The sequence below is a fragment of the Bombina bombina genome, chromosome 1, assembly GCF_027579735.1.
Source record: "Bombina bombina isolate aBomBom1 chromosome 1, aBomBom1.pri, whole genome shotgun sequence".
Classification (NCBI taxonomy): domain Eukaryota; kingdom Metazoa; phylum Chordata; class Amphibia; order Anura; family Bombinatoridae; genus Bombina; species Bombina bombina.
The window spans coordinates 823094155-823110874 of NC_069499.1; positions in this window are offsets into that span (position 1 = coordinate 823094155).

Consider the following 16720-nt stretch of genomic DNA (forward strand, 5'->3'; position numbering starts at 1 on the left):
GGCACACCCGTTGAGCCCTTACTATGTGCATGCGTTAACAACCTATCTACTTAATATGTGCATGCGTTCAAAATCAATGTAATTACTATGCGCAAGCGTTAGCATTTTAGATACTTACACTGCGCATGCGTTACCCTGCGTTAGCATATACTTACTCTGTGCATCCAATTGTTTCCTATAGAGCATGGGTGTTGCACAGACGTGCATCGCTCAGAACCAGCAGAATATATTCTAACGCATGCGCAGAAGAAGCGCTTGATGTTTAAAAAAAGTTAAACCCCCGGAGGGGGGGAGGATTAGCAGTCGTAGTTGTCAATCATTCTCTAAAAGTGGGACAAAATGGCGGACGGAGGAATCGCGGTAGAAAATAGAAGATAAAAAGGTATTTATTACATTTTTAAAAGAAAATTAGGAAAAACGATGAATGAAAGTGCCCCTAAATTGTATTGATTGATGATATGGCTTAAAGGGACAGTCAAGTCCAAAAAAACTTTCATGTTTCAAATAGGGCATGTAATTTTAAACAACTTTCCAATTTACTTTTATCACCAATTTTGCTTTGTTCTCTTGGTATTCTTAGTTGAAAGCTAAACCTAGGAGGTTCATATGCTAATTTCTTAGACCTTGAGGGCCGCCTCTAATCTAAATGCATTTTGATAGTTTTTCACTACTAGATGGCATTAGTTCACGTGTTTCATATAAATAACATTGAGCTCATGCACGTGAATTTAGCAATGAGACAGCTCTGATTGGCTAAAATACAAGTCTGTCAAAAGAACTGAAATAAGGGGGCAGTCTGCCGAGGCTTAGATACAAGGTTATTACAGAGGTAAAACGTGTATAATTATAACTGTGTTGGTTATGCAAAACTGGGGCATTGGTAATTAAGGGATTATCTATCTTTTAAAACAACAAAAATTCTGGTGTTGACTGCCCCTTTAAACGTGTATAGCCGAGCTAACATTCACAGCCGAAGAAGGTAATGACAGGTAATTATTTTTTCACCTTTATAGCCCACCGGCTATTAGTATGAATATGTACACATTCTTCATATGTCTGGGGACATGTATTTGTACACCTTAAATTAGCAATTTGCAGTATTTTTGTACACTTTTAAAAATGTAGAATTTTTTTTAATTTAGCAGTGTTAGCTCAGAAATTACTGTACACAGTGTATTTTCTTTCACTTGCCGTATGTTTCCTCTTGTCTCCTTCAGGTTCTTGGCTTTAGTGCTCAACGGTAGAACAGGCGTGCTAAGGATTAACCATTTAGCGTGCTATTTAGCAGTTTTCTTTCCTTCAGAGTTAATTTTTATCTGTGTGCTTTGTACTGCTGATTTGCTTCAGTCTATCTCTGATACTTAAAGGGACACTAAACCCAAAATTATTCTTTCATGATTCAGGTAGAAAATAAAATTTTAAACAACCTTCCAATTGACTTCCGTTATCTAATTTGCTTAATTCTTTAGATATCCTTTGTTGAAGAAATAGCAATGTACATGGGTGAGCCAATCACACGAGGCATCTATGCGCAGCAACTGAGCCTATCTAGATATGCCTTTCAGCAAATGATATCAAGAGAATGACGTAAATTAGATAATATTGAGTTAGAAAGTTGTTTAAAATGGCAAGCTATTTCTAAATAACGAAAGAAAAAAATTGGGTTTCATGTCCCTTTAAGCTACTTCCTTAGTTGTTATGGAGCAAACTAGTTTACTTGCAGTTTGTGTTTGCTTTTTAAGTATTGTCAGGTGTGTGTCCCTGCTCAGCTATGTACCTCGTACCGAGTCTATTTCTTACCCTATAAATGAGTTTTGCTACACTTCATAGTGTGCAAGGGTATTTGCCTTTTTAAAATTGCTCCCAGGACAGTTAATCTGAACTTTAAAACTTAAGAATTATATTTACTCTACTATAAATGAGGTATTAACTGATTTAACTCCAGCTGAGCAGATGTTTGCTAGGATTTCAAGGCGGTCCTTCTTTGGCCTTTAGCTCATATAGAACTTCCCTTTAGGAGCGGCCCCTCGAAGTTATCCATTGCTGAAAAGGGTGTTTCTGACTCTGAGGATAATCTCTCTGAGTCTCAGGACCTTGCTGCTGTGACAGAGGATGTGTCCTTTAATTTCAGGCTTAAATATATTCATGCTTTATTGTGGGAAGTTTTAATTGTAATAAAGGTAGAGGATTGTCTTGCTAGTTAAGCAACCAGTTAAAGGGACACTGAACCCAAATTTTTTCTTTCGAGATTCAGATAGAGCATGCCATTTTAAGCAACTTTCTTATTTAATCCTATTATCAATTTTTCTTCGTTCTCTTGCTATCTTTATTTGAAAAATAATGCATCTAAGCCTTTTTTTTTTGTTCAGACTCTGGACAGCACTTTTTTATTGGTGGATGAAATTATCCACGAAACAGCAAGAACAACCCAGGTTGTTCACCAAAAATGGACTGGCATCTCAACTTACATTCTTGCATTTCAAATAAATATATCAAGAGAATTAAGAAAATTTGATAAGAGTAAATTAGAAAGTTGCTTTAAATTTCATGCTCTATCTGAATCACGAAAGAAAAATTTTGGGTTCAGTGTCCCTTTAAGAGGACTGATAAATTCGTTAAGGCAACTCCCAAACAGCCTTCCTTTTTCTGAACTAATTTCTATGGAATGGTATGAAACAGGTATTCATTTTGTTCCATCTGCTAAGTTTAAATCTGTTTTCTCTCCTTTTGGGTAATACAGAGATTTGAGAAAATATTACTATGGTGGATGCAGCTTATTTCCACTCTTGCCAGGCTTACCACTATTCCTTTGGAGGATAGGAATCTTGAAGGCTTTCATAGGGGATTCTTTCAGCTTGCAGGTTTTATGTTTAGACCTGATGTAAGTGTTGCCTGTGTAGCTGCTATGGCGGTTTGGTGTGACAACCATTAAGGACTTGTTTCTGAGGAAAACTTTTTGGACAGGATCGCAAATTGTAACACAGCAGTGGAAATGATTTGCATTAAGTCTAAGTCTTGGTCTGCTGATATGTTATCTAAATGGAGATTAATTTGTTTTCTTTTGGGGTAAATCTCTGTTTGGACCTGGAATGGATAATATTGCCACATTCACTTGGGGGTAAGGGTGCTTTTCTGTCCCGAGATAATACAAATCTAAGGGTAAGCTTAGATCTGCAGGGCATGTTTGTTTCTTTTGGTAATCTAAAGTTTAAAAAGCTTTACACTCTGCCCAGAAATCTGAATATTTCAAATAGTCTTGGAAGTCTAGCCCTTCTTCCAAAAACAAACACCTCAGCCTCTAAGACCGCATGAAGGTGCGGCCCTGTGTCATGCTCGGCAGAGCGGGTTCCCAGGTTTGGAGCTTTTATGTAGAGGTGTCAGACTTAGGGCCATTGTGTGCACTAAAAGAGGTCAGTGGAATGGGTTTATTTGCAGAACTTCCCGTTTTAGGCATGGTTGAGAAAACAGACAAGGCAAGTTTATTGTACAGGAAACTTGAGTCGGATTCTGGAATCAGGATTAGGCAGCAGTAATGCCCGCATTGAAGTCAGAAGTTCTGCCCACGTGAGGGCCATGAACTAGAATGCCCATTTGAGGGCCAAGGGCTGAAGTGCCCACTCGAGGGCCATGGACTGGAGTACAAACTTTAGGTACAAGAGCAGGCCACTGGTGCTTGGCAGATGCTTTTGCATGGCTAGGGTGCTGAAGCAGGATACCAGTGCTTGGCAGAGGCCCCCTGCAGAGCTTAAGTACTGGATACTGGTGTCCTTTGCAGGGCTAGGGTACTGGAACAGAATACCGGAGTGACAGGTTGGGGACACTGAATATACCAGAAGCTGTGACAGGCTGGAAACAAAAAAATAGTCTGAAGACAAGCCGAGGGTCAAATACCTAAGAGCAGTCTGATCAGTCACCAAACACGGAGAATCCGGATGAGAAGTTAGAAAAAAAGCCAAGTTCAGTATTCCAAAGAAGCAGTCCGATACTTCATCAAACACACGGGAGATTCAAAAGAGAGTTCAGGAGACAAGCCAGTTTACAGGAGCCAGGAGAACCCCCAAACATCAGAGATAAAAGAACAGGTCAGAGGCAAAGTGTATAAACCACAATGTCAGGGCAGGGAGTGGCCTGTGAGGCAGACTTTTATAACAGTGCTGATTGTGTAACTATCTGCAGCTGGCAAGCAGGTGGAACCAGAGTGCTAGCCAGTGCAGGCAGTAGGTCTCCAGGAACTACAGCAGAATACAAAGCCCTCTTGTGGCACAGGGAAGGAGCAAAAAGCTGCAAACCTGGAGTCCTAGGTTCAATTCCGGGCACGGCCATGAGACTCCCATACCGGAGTATTGCAAATAATTTCCCTGGGGTATTGAATAAGCTTTCATTCAAGGCCTCTTTGGTGAACATTCTTTCTGTCTCGAGTGCCTCCAGATCCTTTAAAGGCCCAAGCTTTCTTGGCTTATGTAAGAGATCTGGAGTTAATGGGTGCAATTACTCAATTTCTAACTCCAGAAATAAACCAGGTTTTTTTTTTTCAAATTTCTTTATAGTACCAAAAAAGAGTCTATTTTACATCTCAAAATACTGAACATGTTTCTGAAAGTTCAATTTTCTTCATAAATGGAAAGAGTCCACAGCTGCATTCATTACTTTTGGGAATTCAGAACCTGGCCACCAGGAGGAGGCAAAGGCTTAAATATCTCTCCAACTTCCCTCATCCCCCAGTCATTCTTTGCCTTTCGTCCCAGGAGGTTGGCAAAGAAGTGTCAGAAGTTTTCAATAGTCTCTTATGGAGGGTAGTACTCTTCGGCATGGATGAAAGTCCAGAGATGCAGGGAGAGTCTTTCTGCGAAACCATCCGACTCATATTAACAGCTCCACAAGCATTCAGCGTTAACGAGTTTTGCTGCCTGCTTTCTTCTCTCAAGTCCATGGCAGAGGCGATGCTACTATCTGTCACACTTGAAGGGCCGTGTTCCCGTTCCACGGCATAGATTCCGGTTAAATCGTTTCATTTTACTTTTGTTATGATTATCTTGTATTACAAAGGTTTTCCCGAGAGGTTACCACCTTGCGGGACTAACTATAACTCTCGGTGAGGCGCCTTTTTGTATCTTGGCATCAAGGGTTAATATCTCCTGAGGGGGGTTATTGAACAGGGAGGTTTTTAATCATGTTTGTTATGTGATTCAACCTGCTTATGTGTAGTGTTACTTAGGCTCTTGGCTTTTTTAACTAACTCTTACTACACATGCAGGAAACCCAGATTTTGCTTATCCTTCTCTGGAAGGTGGCTTGTTCCCCCCCCCCCCCCCCCGGAGGTTATGGCACGTTTTTGCATGTCCATTGTTATCTGCAACTACCAGAAGTGTGCTTTCGATAGTGTACGTGTTCTGTTGACCGGAGCTCTTCAGGCATGGGATGGCCTGTTCAGCTCTCCGGGGGAATGACTGTCCCTGAGGCTTCAGGGGGTCAACCTTCGGGTTGGGGTCGTCTTCTGCTCCAGCGAGGGTATGCTGTGCCTTTCGCTATAGACTGGCGCGCCTTTGTGTCCTTTTGAGGCACGTTCTGGTGTCTTCTACTTCGAACGGCTTGCAGAATTAGCTATATGAGGATGAAGTAATCTTTTTATAGCCTTGTTTATTGAGTATCCTTTCCAGTCCTGAGTCCTGTGGGATGTCTATTCTACTTGGGTGATAACCTACGGGTTGCCTTATCTTTTATTTTAATTTTGTTAGGATGATTTTTTATTTGAGCTAATGTTTATGTATTTCCTTCGGGAATTTTTCTGGAATCGATGCTCGCGATTTTTGATCGCGCAGTTTACTTCTACGGAAGTTTGTTTAGTGTGAGGACATGTTAGTCCTATGTTTGTCTGCTGTTTCTTCTCCATCTCTGGGGATAACTATTTGCAGCCTTGACAGTATGGACCCTGAGTTTCAGGCTGATCCTGATTGGGTTCGGACCCTTCTGTCTTGCGGCCTATTTCAGACACTTGGCTCCTGTTCTGCCTGGCTGGTTCGGTTGGGGCGCTGAGTGTTTCACATTATTATTTGTGTTATTCCTTGTTTTTCTTTTACAAGTTCAGCTAAGCATTCTGAGAGGACCTGAGGGTCTGCGAGGCACGGCGGATTGGTTCAGTCCTTGTTAGCCTCTCTAGCTGGTCGACTGGGACTTGGTGAAGTTCCGCTGTGACACACTCGGTTTTCCGTTATTTCGTCGGGATTTGGGGCATTTCCTTCCCCGCGTGGGTTGGAAGTTGGAGGACTCAGGGCCTCCTTGCTGCCGGTTCTTGACGATCTTGCCTTTCAGGGGCTCCTTGGAATTGTCCTTTTTCTGGACTTATTCCTTTTGAGGTTCTCTTCCTTCAGGTCGAGATTTCTGGACCTTGTCCGTTTCTCCTTTGCGGTTTTGATCGCCTTATGGGGAGGGCCGTGTGTTTTTTTCCTACTTTGGGAGCGGTTGTTTCCCTTTCAGGGATGTTAGGCAGTGTTTTCTCATTCCCGGAGCTTCGCTTGGGGTTTTGTTCTACCGGGGTTTGGGATGCTTTGCATTCTTTTTCCTTGGGTGTGGTCTTCTGGTTGCATAACTGAGGAGATATGGAGACTTGTCTTTGTTCTGCTCGCTCTTCGGGTGACTGTGTCCTCGATGTTCTCCCTTGGTCTCTAGAGTCTTGGCACGCCTCTGTCATGCCTTAGCTCCTTTTTGGAGTGTTGGACTCTTGTATGGTGTGTTCTCTTCCTTCGGGGTTAAGATTTATGAGTGAGTCTTGTTCCCGTTCTCTGGGTTAGTCCGGTTAGACGGGGTATTCGTGTTCCCTGGGGTGTTGTATGTTTTAAACAATTCTGGGGCTCAGGATTTTTCTGGATGTCCGGAAATTTATAATCATGTGGCTGGTTCGGGGTGATCCAGTTTTTTTCAGGGAACATAGGCTATGGCCTAAGGACTGGCTAGTCAAGCCTGCTAGCAGCTTGGCCAGGTTTTCTGTGCGCTTTCGGATACGCTACTTTTGACCTGCCTTGTCCTTTGAACGATGTATACTCCCCTTCGGGGAGAGTTCTTCTGTGGTCATCAGGACATCTGGATGATTTTCATTCGATTTTTGTTTTCATCAGACTATGGCTCATGTCTTGTGGGTATGTGCGCTGTTCTTATATCTGCCCTTCCCTTTGGGAGGGTTGTTTGTCCTTCTTATGGAGGGGGGGGGGGTTCCTCTCTCTGGAGGGTTGTTGTCCTATACTGTTTGCAGGAGATTGTAACGTGTTTTTATCCTGTAAGGTTGAGCAGTTTTCTCTTCTGGGGAGATTGGAATCCCCATGTTAAGCCTGTCAGTTATGCTGGGTCTTCATATGGACTTACTGCATTTGCTATGTTCATCTCCTATGGAGTTCTCTTTGGCAGTACCTATTTGAAGGAGCTCTTTGGGTTAGCACCCAAGTTCTGTTGGGGTGGCCGGGTTCACTCCATTTCGTCCTTCCCTAGGGAAGGGATATGTTGGTTAGCTCCACTGCGTCAGAAGCTGAAGGTTTGTCGGTTTGAACCCAGGCAAAAGCTCCTGCTTTCTAATCTGATGTATGCTTCTGGTGTCAGCTAGACTTCCAAAGTAGACGTTTTAAAGGTTGATGATTGGGGTCTGTTCCCCTGTTTTTCAGACCTGCTTATCGCTTGGGCTGGTCCGGTGTGGAGCAGGATCTGAGATCTGTTGGTCGCCCTCAGATCTTTGAGGTTCGGTGAGCCTCCTTGGTGCCCTCAGAATGGGCCGCCTTTTGTACCCTCCCGTTTTACATTCAGTGTCCTCTATAGCTTGGGTATTGTTTTTCCAAAAGTAATGAATGCAGCTGTGGACTCTTTCCATTTCTGAAGAAATACATAAATTATGCTTACCTAGTCATTTTCTTTTCTTCAGTTTGAAAGAGTCCACAGCTTATTCTTCTGGCACCTTTACACCCTGATATTTCTTCTACTGTTCCTTGTTCTTCGGCAGAATGACTGGGGGATGAGGGAAGTGGGAAAGGTATTTAGGCCTTTGGCTGGGGTGTCTTTGCCTCCTCCGGGTGGCCAGGTTCTGAATTCCCAAAAGTAATGAATGCAGCTGTGGACTCATTCCATCTGAAGAAAAAAAAAATATCAGGTAAGCATAATTTATATTTTTTAAGATGGAAACTATTTGTACTTTACTTCCTTTAGTGCAGGAGGGTCAGTGTGTCTTCCATAGATGTAAGATATGCTTATTTACATATCCCTATTCACAAGAGATCATGTAAATTCCTGGGATTGCTTTTCTAGACAAGCATTATCATTAGGCATATGCATTCATGCCTTTCACTAAATGGATGCCGAAGATGGCGGCCACATTAGTCTATTTCCGGAGAAAGGTTTATTCTTGTAAAAGTGCAACACACTAAGATCTGTGCAAATCCAGATCTTAATGTGTTGCATTTAAAAAAGAATAAATTGGTCTCTGAAAATAACCAAATGTGGCTTGCGGCCCCATCTGAAAGGCACAAATGCACAAGCCTAATTCTTAGTTAATGGCCCTCTCTTTCTGCTGGGATACAGCACCCAAAGTGTATACAAAAGTGCTGGGCGTTCTGCTGTCTGTAGTACAAACTCAGGGAATCTCTGCAGTTCTTTACTTGGATGACCTTCGGTTCAGGGCAGTGTATCACACTCAGATAGTACTGCAGAGTCAGGGTTGGAAAATAAATCTTCCAAAGAGCTCCTTTACTCCTCAGACCAAGTGTTTCTTTTCATTGGTTCATAATCTATTTAGTGACTATGCATTTTTTGATACAAGAAAACTTGCTAGATTATCTGCCATCCATGGGATTGAAGAAGACAGAGGAGATATTCAGAATGGTCCACTCTTCGAAAAATGTCTTTAGCTAGACCAAACGGAAGAGCGATAACTGGAAGTGCTGGTCCAGGAATGCAAACCTTAGGAACTGGAAGTGTTCCTTGAGGATTGGTACGAGAAGGGAGCATCTTTCAGATCTATCGTGGTCATGAACTACCCCTCTCAAACGAGGGGAAGAATGGACCTTATTGTCTCCATCTTAAACAAGTAGCAATAATGGATGTCCACAGCACTGTATTTCTTCTTTAATCTTTTATTCTCTGTTAAAGTACAGACATGAAAAAACTTTAACAGAGAATAAAAGATTAAAGAAGAAAGCAGTGCTGTGGACATCCATTATTGCTACATTGTGATTGGGGGAGTGTGGCAGAATCCCTGTCTTCACATACACTGACTCCTGAGGTTGCTGTTTTAAGTTGCTACATTCCATCTTAAATGAGGGGACATTTAAAAACCTGCTTAAGCACTTTAGGTCCAGAATCAGACGGAAAGTTTCCTCCTTCTTAGGGATCACGAAAAGGTTTGAATAGTATCTCAAACCTCTCACTGCGATAGGCAATAACTCCTAGAGGACAGATCCCGTACACACCCCAGAAGGCTTCCCTTCTTTCTGGTCAGGAAGACAGGATGAATCTGCCCTTGGGTGGCTGAGACTTAAAACCTATCTTGTAACCCTAAACTATGACCTCCAGGACCCATGGAACCTGCACGTTCCTGAAACAAGTGACTGAAAAGAGTGACATACTGCCCCCTACACGATCCAAAAGAGGACCGGGGATCACCCATTCATGCCGACGTAAACTCGGCGGGGTTCTTGCTCTGCTTGGATTTAATCCAGGACTAAGCCAGCTCCCAAGAACTCTTGGTTTGCTCTGGCTTAGCGGAGGACTGCTGACATGGGCTTTATCAGAACGAAAATCATCCTTTAGATTAGTTCATATACTCTTGCGGTAGGAGGGCACCCTTGCCCCCTGTGACCGTGGAGATAATTGAGTCCAGGCCTGGACCAGACAAAATCATTCCCTTAAAGGGAGGGAAGAAGTCTACACTTAGAAGTCATTTCCGCAGACCATGACTTCAGCCAGAGCCCGACAGGCCTGAACAGAAAAAGCTGAAGCCATAGCATTCAAGCGAATAAACTGCCTAATAGCAGCACAGATAAAAGTATAATCAACCCTCAAAGCCGTAAATCTTTTCTGAGTAACGTCGAGGGGATCATCCACCCCGATCAAATCCTATAAGGAGTCACACCAGAAGGTAGTTTCTCCAGTGACCGCGGCAACAGCCGCCATCGGTTGAAACAAAAATCCCGTATGTTGAAACATCTTTCTTAAGAGTTTTCATCTTTTATCCATGGGCTCTTCAAACTCCATTGTGAGTCCAGGACCAGGGACAACTTGTTAAAGGGAGAAGAGGAGGAAAAGGAATCCAATCCTGTCCCATTCATTCTTAATAAGGTTCGCCATCTAACAGGAGCAGGGAAGGATAAGGTACCACCCTGTCCTCAAACTCTATCCAATTTAGGAATTAAAGGTTCATCAGGCAATTTGGCCTCTGGAACCTCTGAATTTGCCAAAAACTTCCTTTAGAAGAAAGCGCAAATTCCTAAACTAAAGTCTGGTTTCTCCACAGCCGGAGGTTTAGAGGCAGCAGACTCCGACCCAGAATGTTCATACTCTGAAGTCTCAGAAAGAACTTCATCCTCGGATAACCCTCAGTTAAATCCAATAAATTATCAGATGTACTCTGGGAAGGAGTGCAATATGTAACCTTGTGCTTAGCAGGGTGAGGTAAAGCATTAAAGGCTGCAGACACTGCTGTCTGAACTGCACAGTAATGTCTGGTGAAAAAAGGCCCCCTCCAGATGGAGGATCAGCAATGCAAAACTGCATGTGTAGAGATATAAGAATGTAGGGTGCGCACCTCACTGGACGACAACTCCTCAGAGGTGGATGGCTCCGTGGTATCAAACATGTTCGATATTATCACATTAACAAGGCATATGGAACATAATTGAGAGGGCAGAACTAAGGCCTCCTCACCATATAAACAGGAATTACTCATTAGGAATAGAAAGATCTTATTTTATTCAAAAAACAGCGCCCCTATGGCTGGGGCACTCACCACCTCCTATGACCCAGACAGTACAGAGATTTATGACTCCTCTCTGATAGACACCCAGTCAGGAAAAAAGGGAATGAATCACATGGTGCACAATCCAGGAATGTCCCTGCTATGAGAGAGCGCGCCAAGCTTGTAAGCTGCATGGCTCTCAAAGTGAAAGTGAAACCTGTATATTCCATAACAGCCTATGAGCCCATAACATCTCACACATAAAAGCAGCATAAATCAAATAAACAATAAAAGATTATTCCCCCCTGTTCAATAATCCCCCTAAGGAGATATTAACCCTTGATTCTATACAGATAAAAGGAGTCACACTGTGACCCTGTCTTCTTGCGTTATCATACATGTATAAAATATGAAACGATCTTACCAGAATCTACACCGTGGAACAGGAACACGGCCCTTCAAGTGTGACAGATAGTAGCCTCGCTTCTGATATGGACTTGAGTGAAGAAAGCAGGCAGCGAAACTCGTCGACGCTGACTGCCTATGGAGCTGTTAATATGAGTCAGGATAGTTTCGCAGGAAATACTCTCCCTGCATCTCCGGACTCTAACTTTCATCCATGCTCTCACTGAGAGGCTGACAGGACTACTTAAAACAGTCCCATCTCGAAGAGTACTACCCTCCATAAGAGACTACACTGAAATCGTCTAACACTACTCTACCAACCTCCTGTGATGAAAGGCAAAGAATGACTGGGGTTATGAGGAAGTGGGGGAGGTATTTAAGCCTTTGGCTGGGGTGTCTTTGCTTCCTCCTGGTGGCTAGGTTCAGTATTTCCCACAAGTAAGGAATGCAGCTGTGGACTCTTCCCATATTAAGATGGAAAACAACCTTCAGCAATTCTGAATGTTCCTGCACAGCCTCAAAAGATTTGGTTAGTGGATCTGGTTCAGATGTCCTTGAGGCTTCCTCTAAGAAATTATCTTCTTTCTCAATGCCTTTCTTTTAGCAAGATCTCAAACTCTGCATGCGACAACATCCCCATTGAATGCTTAGTGCTGTCTTAGAGAAGTTTATCTGAAAAGGTTAACACCTTGATTCAGGCTAGGAAACCTGTTAACTGATCAGAATTAAACCAGTTAGAATCTTAAATCTGGTTTTCAGGGTTCTTCAAACTCCTTTTTTTGTGCTGACGCATGGTTTAGACCTTTAGCTTTTTTCATGAAAGGTTCTTTTTATTCTAGCTTTTTTTTTTTTTTTAGCTAGAAGGGTTTCTGAGGTTTTAGCTTTGTCAAGCAAGCCATCTTTTCTGATTTTTCATGAAGAAAAGGCTGTTCTTTGCACTAGCTTTTTTCTTTCTTACTAAAGTATTATTTACAGATATTCAGGAAATTGTGGTTCCTTCTTTTTTGAAGGAGCGTCGTCTTCACAAAATGGATGTTGAAATATTATGTGGATGCCACACAAGATTTCAGACTTTCGTTTTTCCATTTCGTTCATTTTTCTGGTCCTTGCAAGGGTCAGCAAATTGTTTCTTTAGCTGCCTGGCTTAAAGCCTTAGTTCATATTTTATTGCATGGAAGACTCCCCCTGGGCACATTACTGCACATTCTACTAGAGCAGTTGCCACTTCTTGGGTGTTTTTTGTAATAAGACATCTATTGATTTGCAAGGCAGTTACTTGTCCTCCTTGGAACACTTTTTCAAAGTTTTATCAATTTGGTGTGTATGTCTCTTCTGAGGCTACTTTTGCCAGGAACGTTCTGCTAGCCATAGTGCCTGATCAGTAGACTTCACTGTTTGTTTTCCCTATTTCATGGCGATTTCATGTACTCCTGGCCACTTACCATCTGATGAGAAAACAACATTTATGCTTACCTGATAAATGAATTTCATTATGGTGAGAGTACACAAGCCCCACCCTTTCTGTTTGTTCAGGAGGAGGGAGGTAATACTTATTTTGCACTTCTTTTGCCCCGCTTTATCTTAACTGATTTTCTGTTTTCCTCATATACTTGGCTACATGTATAGATGAGGATCATGGGAAGTGGAGGTATTTAAAGCTATAATGTGTTGGGGTATCTTTGCCGCCTCCTAGTGATCAGAAGGGGGGTTCCTGCAATATAAGTTGTGAACTCTCACCATAATGAAAGAAATTAATTTATCAGGTAAGTATAATTTTTTTTGCTAATTGACATCTTTTTATACATGCTATGAACTAACTTTATGTTTAAAGGGACATTTAAATAAACTTTCATGATTCAAATAAGGAATGTATTTTTAAACAACTTTCCAATTTACTTTTATCATCAATTTTCTTTGTTCTTTTGGTATTCTTAGTTGAAAGCTAAACCTAGGTAGGCTCATATGCTAATTTCTTAGATCTTGAAGGCTCTAATCTGAATGCATTTTGACAGTTTTTCACCACTAGAGAGCGTTAGTTCATGTGTGTCATATAGATAACATTGAGCTCACGCACGTGAAGTTACCTAGGAGTCAGCGCTGATTGTCTAAAATGCAAGTCTGAACTGAAATAAGGGGGCAGTTTGCAAAGGCACAGATACAAGTTAATTACAGAGGTAAAACGTGTATTATTATAACTGTGTTGGTTATGCAAAACTGGGGAATGGGTAATAAAGGTACTATCTATCTTTTTAAACAACAAAAATTCTGGTGTTGACTGTCTCATTTATTCAAGAAATATGTTGGCAAGATGTACGTTACTAGGCTTGACATAGTAGAGGATTCAAGGTTTAAGGTTACTCCTTTTTTTCTTTAGATGGCGAGAGTCCATGAGAAGTGCTGATCTTTTAGTCATTGAGAGGTGTTCTATAACCGATCTGAGACCAACTTCTTCCTCACAATAATTATGAACGACAGAGGGGTAGATGAGTTTTCATCCAGGCAGTGAAAATCTTTTTACAGTGTGCAAATGTCACAAGCCTCCCAGATCACATGCAGATTTATCTACCAGCCCCTAGTCTACACTACCTTAAATGGGCCAATCTGCTGGAAACAGGTAAGCTCACTGCACCTTCATAACTCACCAGCTATTGGTATGAGCATGTACACATGCTTCACATAGCCTGGAGGCATATACACATACACTACTAACTACTTCTACTACAGTTTCAGGCACTTTGGGGAACTTTTAAAAATTGTGGTACTGTCTCTTTAAATTTTCACAATCGGCATAAACTGGAGTTGCCTGTAATAGCAATGCAGCTATCTCACCTCTATGGTTCCTCACTTGTTAAATTAAAAACAGCTTACTTACCTTTTCTTTGCTAGTTCAGGGGTTAATAGTTTGGCACCAGTTTAGCATGCCTCCCTGCTTTTTCTTTTTTCCTACAGTGTAGTAGCCATTTTCTGTGAAACTTAGTTCACAACCCAAATAATAAATTGAAAGTTCCTTAATTTTTTTATTTTATTTTTTAATATGTACTTAAAAAGACAGAGAGGCAAAAAACAAAAAGTATGCGGAGACTACTGCATGAAGGACTTTCCTAACAAAGGCTGACTCAGAAGAAGCAAAAACATAAAAATTGTGGAATTTAGTAAAAGTGTGCAAAGAAAACCAAGTAGCTGCCTTACAAATTTGGTAAACTAAAGCCTCAGTGTTAAAAGCCCCATAAGTGGCAAATGATCTGGTAGAATGAGCAGTAATCCGCTTAGGTGAGGGCTGTCCCACCTCCAAGAAAGCTTTATGGATCAAAAGTTTCAACCAAGAAGCCAAAGAAATAGCCATAGTTGTCTGCCCTTGTTTAGATCCAGAAAATGGACAAATCCTTAGTAGCAGCTACATAATACTTCAAGGCTCTATCATCATTCAATTGTGAAGAAGCCTCTGAAAAAAAATTTGGATTAGGACACGAAGAAGAGACAACAATTTCCAGACATATTATCTGAAGACACAACTTTAGGCAAAAAGTCAAACTTGGTTCTCAAAACTGCCTTATCCTGATGAAAAATGAGATAAGGAGAATCACAAGAAAGAGCAGATAATTCAGAAACTCTTTTAGCAGAAGAGATAACAAAAAGAAACAAAACTTTCTTTTATACAGGTTGTGAGAGTCCATGATCCATTACTCCTGGGAATTACTCTTCCTTGCTGTAACAAAATACACTTAAATGCAAACTGGTCCTGATTGTAATAAACTACTCACAACAAAAATGAATAATTATATTAGTAATGAGGCTTGTGCAAACAGATTTATTTACAACCCTCCAAGAACAAATGACAATACTTTCATAAATAATCACACACATTTATTAACCCCTTAAGGACCAGGGCTGTTAACACTTTTGTGGTGTTTGTGCTTAGCTGTAATTTCTTTCATGTAATTGGCAAGAGTCCATGAGCTAGTGACGTATGGGATATACAATCCTACCAGGAGGGGCAAAGTTTCCCAAACCTCAAAATGCCTATAAATACACCTATCACCACACCCACAATTCAGTTTTACAAACTTTGCCTCCTATGGAGGTGGTGAAGTAAGTTTGTGCTAAGCTTTCTACGTTGATATGCGCTTCTCAGCATTTTAAAGCCTGGTTCCTCTCAGAGTACAGTGAATGTCAGAGGGATGTGAAGGGAGTATTACCTATTGAATGCAATGGTCATCCTAACGGGGATCTATTTCATAGGTTCTCTGTTATCAGTCGTAGAGATTCATCTCCTACCTCCCTTTTCAGATCGACGATATACTCTCATATACTATTACCTCTACTGATAACCGTTTCAGTACTGGTTTGGCTATCTGCTATATGTGGATGGATGTCTTTCAGTAAGTATGTTTTTATTACTTAAGACACTCTCAGCTATGGTTTGGCACTTTATGTATTTATATAAAGTTCTAAATATATGTATTGTACTTATATTTGCCATGATTCAGGTTTTCAGTATATTTCCTTTTGCAGACTGTCAGTTTCATATCTGGGAAATGCTTTTTTATGAAAATGTATTTCTTACCTGGGATATAGTCTCTTTTTCAAATTGACTGTCTTTTAAATTCACGAGCAGAATTAGGCTCGCGAGGGCGCAAAATGCCAAAGTATATTGCGTCATTTTTGGCGCAAAGTTACGTTCGTTAACGCAAATTCGTCATTTCCAGCGTATCCTTTGCCAGCAGTTAGATTGGAGTTTTGGGAAAAGATCCCCAAAGTTGATGGGGCTATCGTACTACTATTCCTACGGAAGATAGTACTTCTTTTAAAGATCCTTTAGATAGGGAACTTGAATCGTATGTAAAGAAGGCTTATTAATATTCAGGTCATCTTCTTAGGCCTGCAATTTCTTTGGCTGATGTTGCAGCTGCTTCAACTTTTTGGTTAAACTTTAGCGCAACAAGTATCGGATCATGATTTGTCTAGCATTTTTAAGTTGATTCAACATGCTAATAATTTCATTTGTGATGCCATTTTTGATATCATCAAAATTGATGTTAGATATATGTCTTTAGTTATTTTAGCTAGAAGAGCTTTGTGGCTCAAATCTTGGAATGCTGATAGGACTTCTAAGTCCAGATTGCTATCTCTTTGCCAAGGTAATAAATTATTTGGTTCTCAGTTGGATTCAATCATTTCAACTGTCACTGGGGGGAAGGGAGTTTTTTTGCCTCAGGATAAAAAACCTTTGGGTAAATCTAAAGCTTCTAACCGTTTTCGTTCCTTTCGACATAATAAGGAACAGAAATCTAATCCTTCCCCAAAGGAATCTGTTTCCAATTGGAAGCCTTCCTCAAATTGGAATAAATCCAAGCCATTTAAGAGATCAAAGCCAGCCCCCATGAGGGT